This window comes from Giraffa tippelskirchi, chromosome 2 (genome assembly GCF_054371585.1).
Source record: "Giraffa tippelskirchi isolate mGirTip1 chromosome 2, T2T-mGirTip1v1.2.pri, whole genome shotgun sequence".
NCBI lineage: Eukaryota > Metazoa > Chordata > Mammalia > Artiodactyla > Giraffidae > Giraffa > Giraffa tippelskirchi.
Genome location: NC_137276.1, coordinates 80,746,352 through 80,759,492, shown reverse-complemented (window position 1 = coordinate 80,759,492; position 13,141 = coordinate 80,746,352). Strand labels below are relative to the sequence as shown.

The window sequence follows — 13,141 nt, the reverse complement described above, 5'->3', positions numbered from 1 at the left end:
TTTTTTGATAGGTAGTTACTTGAAATTCAGATTTAAATTGCTACTTATGCACACATTAAAATGAGACAATTTAAATCCATAAAATTACAGTTAAACAATATCATTTCAATGCTATCCAGCATAAATCACTGAATACTTAAAAGGACTCTAGTAAGAAAAATCAATTTAGCAAATATTTCATAATTTGCACAGCTCTAAAAGACTTCCTGATAGCTCAGTTGGTAAAGAATCTGCCTGCCATGTGGGAGACCTGAGTTCTATCCCTGGGTTGGGAAGATCCTCTGGAGAAGGAAAAGGCTACCCACTCCAGTATTCTGGCCTGGAGAATTCCATGGACTATAGTCCATGGGGTCACAAAGAGTTGGACATGACTGAGCAACTTTCACTTTCACCTTCAAAAGACAATAAGAAATTCTAGAACTAACACCAAAAAAAGATGTACTTTTCATTATAGGAGACTGGAACACAAAGGTAGGATGTCAAAATATACCTGGAAAAACAGGTAATTTGGTCTTAAAGTACAAAGTGAAGCAAGACAAAGGCTAACAAAGTTTTGCCAAGAGTATGCACTGGTCGTAGCAAACACCCTCTTCCACTAACACAGTTACAACTCTACCCATGGACATCATCATATGGTCAATATCAAAATCAGATTGATTACATTCTTTGCAGCTGAAGGTGGAGAAACTCTATACAGTCAGCAAAAACAAGACCAGGAGCTGACAGTGGCTCAGATCATGACCTCTTTATTGCCAAATTCAGACTGAAACTGATGAAAGTAAGGAAAACCACTAGACCATTCAGGTATGACCTAAATCAAATCCCTTATGATTATACAGTGGAAGTGACAGATTCAAGGGATTAGATCTGATAGACAGAGTGCCTGAAGAACTATGAATAGAGTTTTGTAACATTGTATAGGAGGCTGTGATCAAAACCATCCCTAAGAAAAGGAAATACAAAAAGCAAAATGGTTGTCTGACGAAGCCTTACAAATAGCTGAGAAAAGAAGAAAAGCTAAAGGCAATGAGAAAAGGAAAGATATACTCATTTGAATGCAGAATACCAAAGAATAGCAAGGAGAGATAAGAAAGTCTCTTCAGTGATCAGTGCAAAGAAATAGAGGAAAACAATAGAATAGGAAAGACTAGAGATTGCTTCAAAAAAATTAGGGATACCAAGGGAACATTTTATGCAAAGATGGGCACAATAAAGGACAGAAATGGTATGGATCTAACAGAAGCAGAAGGTAATAAGAAGAGGTGGCAAGAATACACAGAAGAACTATACAAAAAAGATCTTCATGACCCAGATAACCACGATGGTGTGATCACTTACCTAGAGCCAGATATCCTAGAGTGTGAAGTCAAGTGGGCCTTAGGAAGCATTACTAAGAACAAAGCTAGTGGAGGTGATGGAATTCCAGCTTAGCTCTTTCAAATCGTAAAAGATGATGCTGTGAAAATGCTTCACACTCAAAATGCCAGCAAATTTGGAAAACTCAGCAGTGGCCACAGGACTGGAAAAGATTAGTTTTCATTCCAATCCCAAAGAAAGGCAATGCCAAAGAAAGTTCAAACTACCACAAATTGCACTCATGTCACATGCTAGCAAAGCAATGCTCAAAATTCTCCAAGTGAGGCTTCAATAGTATGTGAAGCAGGAACTTCCAGATGGTCAAGCTGGACATAGAAAAGGCAGAGGAACCAGAGGTCAAATTGCCAACATTGATTGTATCTTAGAAAAAGCAAGGGAATTGCAGAAAATCATCTACTTCTGCTTCATTGACTATGCTGAAACCTTTGACTGTGTGGATCACTACAAACTGTGGAAATTTCTTCAAGAGATCGGAATACCAGACCACCTTACCTGCCTCCTGAGAAACTTGTTTGCAGTCAAGAAGCAACAGTTAAAACCAGACATAGACAACAGACTGGTTCCAAATTGGAAAAGGAGTACGTCAAGGCTGTATATTGTCACCCTGCTTATTTAACTTATACGTACATCATGTGAGATGCTGGCTTGGATGAAGCACAAACTGAAGTCAAGATTGCTGGGAGAAATATCAATAACCTCAGATATTCGGGTGACACCACCCTTATTGCAGAAAGCAAATAGGAACTGAAGATCCTCTTGATAAAAGTGAGAGAGGAGAGTGGAAAATGTTGGCTTAAAACTCAACATTCAGAAAACTAAGATCATGGCATATAGTCCCATCACTTCATGGCAAATAGACAGGGAAACAATGGAAACAGTGACAGACTTTATTTTGGGGGGCTCCAAAGATCACTGCAGATGGCGACTACAGCCATGAAATTAAATATGCTTGCTCCTTGGAAGAAAAGCTATGAGAAACCAAGATGGCATATAAAAAAGTAGAGATATTTTGAGGACAATGGTCTGTCTAGTCAAAGCTATGGTTTTTCCAGTAGTCATGTATTGATGTGAGAGTTGGACCATAAAGAAAGCTGAGCATTGAAGAATTGATGGTTTTGAACTGCGGTGTTGAAGAAACCTCTTGAGAGTTCCTTGGACTGCAAGGAGATTAAACCAGTCAATCCTAAAAGAAATCAACCCAGAGTATTCATTGTAAGGACTGATGCCGAAGTTGAAATTCCAACATTTTGACCATCTGATGGGAAGAACTGACTGATTGGAAAAGGCCCTGATGCAGGCAAGGATTAAGGCAGGAGGAGAAGGGGACAACAGAGGAGGAAATGGTTTGATGGCATCACTGACTTGATGGATTTGAGTTTGACCAAGGTCCTGGAGATTTTGAAGGACAGGGAAGCCTGGCATGCTGTAGTCCATGGGGTCACAAAGAATTGGACATGACTGAGCAACACAACAACATTCTATTCTATATATATACTCTGACACACCTTCTTTATACATTCATCTGTCGATGGATAAGAGAAATGATTGATAACCATATTCTGACAAATGTGATGGAAGAATTGGAAAAATTCTGTTATAATACACTAGCACTGCACAGAAATCAGTATGTATTATTTGAAGGAGGGCTTAGGGTTATCCATCTATGATCATTCTAAACAGCAGATTATTTTAAAGTATAATTGATATATTAAGCAAATAGGTAAAACTGAAACATACAATATTCAATTAAGCCCTGAGGAGGGAGGAAAATTGGGAAAAAAGCTAAATAAACAATTTAATTGATAGGAAATAGTTAAAATAGTAGATACCAACTGAACAACATCAAAGATATCTTTAAATATTATAGATAAATATACAGCAATTAAAAGAGATTATCAGAGTGGCTAGAGAACAAGGCCCAATTATATGTTGTTTATGAAAAAAACCCTTTAAATATGAAGTTTAAAAGTAAGGGTATACCATACTGTAACTAATTCTCATTACTATAATTGGAGACTTCAATACTTTCCGTCAGTAATAATAAACCGAACAGACAAAATTAGTATGGATGTAGAGGGTTTGAAAGATTTTTTTTTTAATGTTAGAGCAATATTAATAAATTGAAAACAGGAAAACAATAAAGAAATTAAAGGAAAACAAAACCTTGTTCTTTGAAAAGTTCAATAAAATTGATAATAGTAGGGGTGATAGTCAAGGTGTATACAATTTCTTTGGGGGTTTGTGAAATGTTCTAAAATGGATTGTGTTAATGAGTACACAATTCTCTGCATTTATTTGTATGCTGTCATCTAGCTCCTTAAAACCCACCCAATCCAAGTAATAATAGCATTTTATATCAAGCACTGTTCTTATATAAGTTCTGAATAAACTGCCATTAGGAATCTTTGGTATTTTTATTAATCTGTACCACCCAATCCAGTACATGTGGTGTCTATAATATGTTGATGCTACATTAAGTCAGGTCTTTCAAACTCCCAAAAGCATTTTAAGAGGGTGTCTTCTGTGAGCACTTTTTATAAGAGTGCTAAAGCTGCCTCCATAACAAGGAGTCTGATTTTAATAAGCTTCTTTCACTTATCCATATGCTATATTCACATGATACATTGCTTTAAAAATTTATATTTTAGATAAATTAGGGAAAAGAAAAATATATTTTATTTTGCATTCACTTATTCCTTTTGGTTATACTTCTTTTCTTTGTGTAAAACCAAGTCTCTTACTTATATCATTTCCATTTCACTGGAAAACCTTTTAATATTTATTGAAAGAAAGTCTGATGATGATGAATTCCATCAGTTTTTGTTTGTCTGAGAAAGTCTTTATTTTGCTTTCTATTCTTAAGAACAATTTCCCTGATTTTTTTTTCTTTTAACCTTTGTATTTCATTTATTCTCCTTTTGTTTGCATTATTGCTGACAAGATAGCCACTTAGCTAAGTTCAGGGAACTGAACTTAGCTTTTTTCCATCTATAGTTAAGATTTCCTTCTCCCCAGACTTCTTTTAAGGTTTCCTCTCCTCTGTTATTATAATCACATCTATATTACAATTTTTGAAAATAAGATAATTCCCAGTAATCCCTGCCTTCTGGTGTCCCTCTCCCAATTTAGTGTAATCCAAACAGTGAAATCTGTGACTTGATTCTAACCTATTATATGACAAAGATGATGTAATATCACTTCCATGATTTCATTACATTATAAAAATCTGTCTGAGCAGACTGTTGAGAGACTTTCTTGCTGAGAATTGAAGAAGCAAGGTGTCAGGTTCTGAACTACATATATAGAAGGACATGTGGCAGAAGAACTTAAGGGCATCCCTAAGGCAGAAGTCTGAAAAATGTTAGGGCCCTCCATCATACAGTGCCAATGAAGTGAATTCTGCCAGTAATCTGATTGAGCTTGGAAGAGGATTCTTCCCCATTTAAGCCTCCAGATGAGAATATCATCTTGACTGCAATCTTGTGAGACCCTGTGAAGAAGGCCCAGCTAAGCCAAACCCAGATTCCTGGCCCATGGAATCTGTGAGATAGTGTGCATCTTTATACCACTAGGTTTGTGATCATCTGTTACATGGCAATAACAATCCAATACAGTTGATAACAATATTTTTGGAAAGATCTGTCTGAAAAAAGAAGTTAAGTTTAAGGGGAGTAAAAAAGAAAATAATTGATCCAATTAGATCTTTATGTTTAGCAATTATTGCTTATATGCAAATAAGGTCAGAAAATTATTGTAATATGTATTAAAATTATAAAAACTAATAACAGAAACCTCAGTTACATAGGGGTTTCCCTGGTGGCTCAGATGATAAAGAATCTGCCTCAAATTCTGGAGACCTGAGTTCGATGCCTGGGTCAGGAAGATCCTCTGGAGAAAGGAACAGCTACCCACTCCAGTATTCTTGCCTGTAGAATTCCATGGACAGAGGAGTCTGGCAGGCTACAGTCCATGGGTTCCCAAAGAATTAAACAGGACTGAGCAACTAACACTTTCACTTTTCACTTTCAGTTAAATAGAATCAGAAGACCAGAATGGGAAGCTCTCAAGCTTGTGAAGCTAGCAGAGCCCAAAAGGAAAAAGAGTCTCCTTTCCGGCAAGGAATCAGTCGGTGAAAATCATGGACTCTGTTTACTATAGCCTTTCTCCTCTCCTTGCTCTGTATAAACTGCCTCATAGCTCACCATGGTTGCAGACCCTGAACTGCAATTTTCTGTGCTGTGCTGTATTGTGCTTAGTCACTCAGTCATGTCTGACTCTTGCGACCCCGCTGACTGTAGTCCGCCAGGCTTCTCTGTCCATGGGGTTCTCCAGGCAAGAATACTGGAGTGGGTTGTAGTTTCCTCCTCCAAGGCATCTTTCCAACCCAGGGACTGAACCCAGGTCTCCCTTATTGCAGATGGATTCTTTACTCTCTGAGCCACCAGGGAAGCCCAATTTTCTGCTGACCCCAAGTAAACCATCTGGCAGTCTATGTATTTCAGGTAAGACTCCAAATGGGAATGTTTTTTATGCTGTAGAAGACTCAGATGCTTTATGCAATGATTATTATGTCTGATGTGGTATAGTGGAAAGAGCACTGCTATGGTTTCTTGATAGATTTGAGTTATGATAACTGTTAGTGTTTTTCCCCAAATGTTTCCAGCTTTCTGAATTGTACTTTCTGACCTCTCTGAGAGTCAAATACGGGAACATGTGATAAGCTCTAGGCAGTGAGTTAACTTACTTTATTCTGTGCTGGGGCATTTAATTGTTGTTTCAAGATTTCCTGTCTCTGTATTATAAAATATTATAAACTTGGAGATGGTAGTTGCTCTACTAGCCTAGATCCTTATAAAAAATGTGATGAGGAAAACACTGCTATCAGCTCATAATGGGCGTATAGCATGAAAGAGAAACAGACTTTGTTGTTCTAAGCCACTGAAATTTTGGGTTTTATGTTGTAAAGGAAAATAACCTACCCTTTCTGACTTATGAATGGTTCACACACCTGCTTCACAATTTACTAGCTCCGTGAACTTCAGCTAATTGCTCAACTTCTCTTATTCTGTTTCCTTAAGTACACAATGGTGGAAAATAGAGCACCTAGTTCTTAGGGTTATTAAGACCTAATGAGATAAGAAAAAAATTAAATGGAATGGTGCAGTTGTTGTACAATGTGGTTGTTGCTGCTGTTGTCAGCATTATAATCCTTTGATACCCAATTATTGTGTGACTTAGCCTTGTGACATCTGGTATCTGGCCTAAACAAGAGAAAGAATTCATAGAACACATGATTCAGACCAATAGGTCTGAGGTTACCTAAAGAGTAGTTCCTAAAGGCATTTTATCATATTGTCCGTTTGTATTCTGGGTGCCCACTTTTGATTGGATTTTATAAGCAGTCTTGAACTGAATGTTGAATTAGAAAAAAGGAATGTATGTGGGTTCACATGTGTATTATATATTTTTATATTTTCTACTTAGTTTGGAAAATAATATATATGTCTGTATCTACATACCCATATATACACACACACACAAATCCATATCTCTATCTATTTACTATTGTGGAAAATAGAGACTATATTGTGACAAGGAAGGCAAGGTAAATAGTCAAGTAGGAGAAAGGTCAAATACTGAGGCAAAACCTTACATGGTGGGTGGTTCTGCATGCTTATATCTTTTAAATTGTTTTATTTTCCTAGCATTGGGTAAATGAGATTTGTTATTTTATATAAACTTGTATCAGAATTCACAGCTGGATTTACTTGCTAGGAAAGCAAAAATATTTTCAGGCAATTTCTTAGATCCTTAGTATGTAAACAAAAGACAAAAGTGACCATGCAAAATAAAAGGAATCATTAAATCACATAATTTTGTGAGAAATAGACATATTAATTTTTTAAAATCCATCTTAATTTTGAAAAACAATATAACCCTTATTATATATCGTCAGATATGCTATAAAACACTTTTTACAAGAAATTATCATAAATTATCTGAAACATGTATATGCATACAGTTTTTCATATGCATTGTTTTATTTTATATGGAAAACTATTAGGAGAGATAGGCCAGACAGTCATTCCTCCCATTTTATAGATGAAACTGATATTTAGAGAAACTAAGTGACTTAGCCAAGGCACCAGTGAAAGATACCCCTTAAGCCCCTGTTCCCCTCTCTGAACTTGTGGGTGGGCTGGGGGATATCTGTGGGGGATGGTAAATTGGAGACCAACCAGCCGCTGAGGACATGGAATTACCTTGGATTACTTATCCAGCCCTCTACCACCAACCATACCCTGTCAGCTTTTAAATCCTGTTGTTTTATGGATCAGAGTTCAGTTTTTGTATGTGGTTTGTCCATTGTCCATTTGCATTTCCTCTGCTTATAACATGCTGCTTGTCAGCTCTACTCATTTTTGTCTCTACAGGGACACCCTCCATCTCACAACTCTCTTCCTCTCCCTTCTTTCAGCCTCAGCTCAGTGACCTCCTCCTAAAGCCTTCACCTAAAGTCAACAGGCTCCTGAACTATCCTATGATCCATGGATCCACTCCTGGATATATATCTGGAGAAAACTATAATTTTAAAAGATACATGCACCCCAATATTTATAGCACTAAATGGAAGTGCTATAAGTGGAAGCAACCTAAATGTTCATTGACAGATGAATGGATAAAGCAGATGTGACATATGCATATACACACAAAGGAATATAACTCAGCCATAAAAAAAGAAGAAATAATGCCATTTGCAGCAACATGGGTGGACCTAGAGATTGTCATACTAAGTGAAGAAAGTCAGACAAAGACAAATATCATGTTATGATTTATATGTGGAATCTAAAAAATTGACACAAGTGAACTTATTCACAAAACAGAAGTAGATTCACAGCCATAGAAAACAAATCTATGGTTACCAAAGTGGGGAAAGTGGGGAGGAAGGATAAAGTAGGAGTTTGGGATTAACATATACACACAACTATATATAAATAGGTAAACAACAAGATCCTGCTGTATAGCATAGGGAACTATATTCAGTATTTTATAACAACCTATAAAAAAGAATCTGAAAATGAATGGATATATGTATAACTGAATCACTTTACTGTACATCTGAAACTAACAGCATTGTCAATCAACTGCACTTCAACTTTTAAAAAGTTAATAGATAGACCTATTAACTTTTTAAAAAGTTTTTTTAAAAACTATTAACAATTTTAAAAAGTTAATAGATAATCTCTGTGATCCTAGAACACCATGTGCAAACTTCTGCCCAGAACTTACCCATGTTGTTGTTGTTTAGTTGCGAAGTTGTGTCCCACTCTTCTGCAACTCCATGGACTGTAGCCTGCCAGGCGCCTCTGTCCATGGGATTTCCTAGGCAAGAATACTAAAGTGGGTTGCCATTACCTTCTTCCCAGCATTTACCACCATATCATAATGCAATTCCATCTTTATCTTTGGGAAGCTCAGATAGTGAGCTTACCAAAGGCATAGACTGTCTTTGTTATACTCTTCCCCAGACCCTCACTCAGTTCCTGGCACATATTTAAGACACTGCACTGAATAAGAGTGAAGGAAGAAAATCAGCATTTTCATTTTCTGACATCTGTTTCAGAGTTTTTTTCCTCAATATTCTAAGTCTTATGAAAATGTGACATTAAAAATGAATGCTGGAAAATAAATTCTAGTGGTGGAGTGGAACCAAAGGCAATTAAGTCATTTCCAATTTGTCCTTCTTGACATTTCAGAAAATGTCTCTATTCTGAGGTTAAGTATTACTTGAGCAGTCCACAAACCACAATCAGAAGGCAAAAACTGCTCTTTGCCTGACCATAAAAATGGTTGTACCTATGACTGATGCTTATTGATGTTTCACAGAAAAACACAAAATTCTGTAAAGTAATTATCCTTCAATTAAAAAAAAATAAACTGACAAAACAAAACAAAACTGATACAGTGTTCTTTTTGAAACGTTTGTGTCCTGGAATGAAAATACTTGCTGTTTCTCCAATTAAGACTTCAGTAATGGGGACATTGACACGCTGATCAAATAGCCCACCTTAAGGCAAAGAGAGAAACCAATTTTCTCAAACAGAAAAGCAGTTAATCACCACTAGATTAGAAGATGTACTTTTGAAGTGGTTCCTATCTGGGGAAGCCAATGTCTGCCTAGCTGTGAGGCCTCTTCTGGATAATGGGGATCAGATTCACCTGGACCTTTGTCTCATAACTACCTACCACTTTCCTTTCTCCCTGACTCTATGCCATTGCTCTCTCACAAGTAGGAGTGACAATGGACACTGAAACCAGTATTTCCATCTGTTTGCTTGCCATTCCAATCCAGCCACCTGCAGTTTCTAATGCATACTGCTGATCGTGTCATTCACCTGCTCAAAATTCCAGTTTTCTCATGTACCAAGCTGTAGGTTTGTGCCCAAGATCATCTATCCTATGTCTGCAATTTACCTTTTCATGGCTGCTTCACCATATAGCCTATGAATTGCTCTCCAGATAAATTAATCTATGTACTTTTTCCGAACACATTGCATGGTCTCACTTCCATGAAATTCTTCAAGTGCAAATTTTCTACATGTCTATGAAGATTTTGCTGCTCTCTCTACCCTAGGTTTTCCCAGTATGATTGAAAAACATTGCCTACCATATCAGTAAACAAAGGATGTTGCAGTCAACAAGCCATCACATTACAGCCACCCTAATGGTGAGCCCTGAGGAAACTCAGAATGAGAATGCACAGGATATTAGCCCCAGATAGCTAAAGTGCATACAAAGGAATGGTTTCAGTAAGTCCAGACTCTTGTGTCTTCCCACACATAGAAAAGTGCAAAATTCACTAATTTGAGATGTCTGTTTTCTTTAAACGTCTTTGATGTTCCGACTACCTGGTCTTTGTTGCAAAAACTCCTACATATACAGGCTCCTTCCTTACGTCTTCAAAGCAGGCTCTCAGAGTTATCTGAGATGCTGTGTCCTGGGCTTAAGTCCTCAGTGTTGTCTGGTGAATAAAACAAAAACTCTCAACGTCTAGATTGTGCAACTTTTTTTCAGTTGACACAGGCTCACCTGAAACAAGGCAGGAAGAAGCATATTAAAAGTACAGACTTCTTGATGAGAACAAGATGGCGGAGTAGTAGGTGGATGTGGAGTACCTCTCTCTCCATGGATACATCAGAAATACACCTTCAGACACAGAAGTGCATGCAGAACACCAGTTGAGAGCGGACAGGAGTACCTGACCAATGAAAAAGAATGTATAGAATCATGGAAAACTCAGTAGGACAAAGGAAATAGGGAGAAAAACAGGAGTGTTAGTAGGACTGGACCTGCCCTTGGTGGGTGGGGGAACTGAAGCAGGGGTCTGATCTCCACATTGGGGCATTGTCTGGGTCAGAGGAGAAACATTCAGTGCTGAGAGTGAAACAGTTGATTTGTGGCAGCCTAAATGGAATGAGAATCAGACAGTCCTTGCCACAACCATACATACCCTGGACAGGAACACTGGTCCCCTGGAAGGCACAGCAACTGGGAGCTGGAGTTTAAGGGTTGTGGAGCAATCCCAGGGCAAGGGCTGCTGTTGACTGCAGAGAGACAGATTGAGAGGATGTGAGGGAGGAGATCGTGGTGGGAAATGCGAGTGGAGGAAGGCCAGGCAGCCATGGAAGCAAGGCGATACTGCTGAGCAACCCGTAATGGGTGGAGACATCAACATAGCCTCTCTCTGCCCACACACCAGCATCAGCAGCTGAACAACAGAGAGGCTGGCCCATCAAATGCCTGACACACTAAACTACAGAGCAGAACCCCATCCAGGGTGCTCCTTTAAGTGACTGATGCACTGATCTACAGAATAGGAGCCCAGCCAGGGGGGCCCCTCTATGTGCCTGATGGACCAAACAACAGAGAAGTACCCCAGGCAAGGGACGTCTCTAAGTGCCTGAATGGGCAGAGCTATGGAGAAAGACTGACCAAAGAGGCCTTCGGATTGCCAGCTACAAGAGGATCGAAAAAAGACTCTGATGAGGCCATAACTCCTGTAGCAGAGGCAGTAGGTGTCCCTGTGCAAGTTGTGCCACTAGGATCTCTGCAACCCAAGCAACTGCACCACCTTCATGCTCAACTCTCACTGGGGCAGAGCTGCCACAGGCAAAAAATGTCTTGCATCTATGTGCGCAAGGTCACTTTGGTAGTGCCCAACTCTGGCCCTGTAGACTGTGGTCTGCCAGGCTTCTCTGTCAATGAGGGGGATTCTTCAGGCAAGAGTGCTGGAGCATATTGGACATTACTGGTTGCCATATCCTTCTAAAGCACTATATTTCCTGCTGCCCTATCCACCAACTCCCCTGAGCACCTGGTGTTGCTAGAACCCCTGTGACAAACAGCTGCACCACTTCCACATCTGGCTCTCACAAAGGCAAACCCAAGTCCTCCAGGGCAGCCTCAGGAGCAAACCCCTGTGGACATCCCACATGTAGAGGTGGAAATAAAACCACAATTGAAACCCAGGGGCAGTGTGGCTAAGGAAGAAGACCCGAAACCTTCCCACCAGCTGTACAAGCTGCAGATTCAATACACATGATCAACTAGGCAGACTCTTCCCGTGAAGTCTGGGAAAAGGAAACCTCAAACATACTAAGTTAAAAAAAAAAAATGAAAAGGCAAAGAAATTTCCTACATAAATGAAGGAACAAATTAGAAACACAGAAGTCCAAATAAATGAAGAGGAAATAACCAAACTTCCTGAAAAAGAATTCAGAATAATGATAGTATAGATGATCAAAAACCTTGAAAACAAAATAGAGAAAATGCAAAAATCAATTAACAAAGACCTAGAAGAATTAAAGAAGAACATACAGAGACAGACTACACAATTACTGAAATTAGAAATACTCTGGAAAGAATCAGTAGCAGAATATCTGAAGCAGAAGAACGAATCACTGAGCTGGAAGACAAAGGGGTGGAAATAACTTCTGAAGAGAAGAATAAAGTAAAAAGAATGAAAAGAACTGAGGATAGTCTCAGAGACCTCTGGGACAATATCAAATATACCAACATTCGAATTATAGGGCTCCCAGAAGAACCCTTATGACATAAAGTGAAGAAGAACCAAAGAGCCTCTTGATGAAAGTGAAAGAGGAGAGTGAAAAAAATTGGCTTAAAGCTCAACATTCAGAAAACTAAGATCATGGTATCTGGTTCCATCACTTCTTGGCAAATAGATGGGGAAACAGTGTATGACTTTATTTTGGGGGCTCGAAAATCACTGCAGATGGTGATTGCAGCCATGAAATTAAAAGATGCTTACTCCTTGGAAGGAAAGTTATGACCAACCTAGACAGCATATTAAAAGGCAGACACATTACTTTGTCAAAAAAGGCCCATCTAGTCAAGGCTATGGTTTTTCCAGTAGTCATGTATGGATATGAGTGTTGGACTATAAAGAAAGCTGAGTGCAGAAGAATTGATGCTTTTGAACTGTGGTGTTGGAGAAGACTCTTGAGAGTCCCCTGGACTGCAAGGAGATCCAACCAGTCCATCCTAAAGGAAATCAGTCCTGGGTGTTCATTGGAAGGACTGATGTTGAAGCTGAAACTCCAATACTTTGGCCACCTGTTGCAAAGAGCTGACCCATTTGAGAAGACCCTGATGCTGGGAAAGATTGAGGGCAGGAGGAGAAAGGGATGACAGAGGATGAGATGGTTGGATGGCATTACTGACTTGATGGACATGAGTTTGGGTA

The 13,141-nt window shown here is 38.8% G+C and overlaps 1 long non-coding RNA gene across 1 annotated transcript in view; it reads left to right on the top strand.

The window, feature by feature from the left end:
• LOC145539781 (uncharacterized) overlaps window positions 1-9,334 on the top strand; it is a 106,265-nt gene extending 96,931 nt beyond the window's left edge. The window contains exons 3-4 of the long non-coding RNA XR_014077952.1: window positions 5,795-5,879; window positions 7,856-9,334. This is a non-coding gene — a long non-coding RNA (uncharacterized LOC145539781). The remainder of the gene's footprint in view (window positions 1-5,794; window positions 5,880-7,855) is intronic.
• Window positions 9,335-13,141: the final 3,807 nt, after the last annotated feature.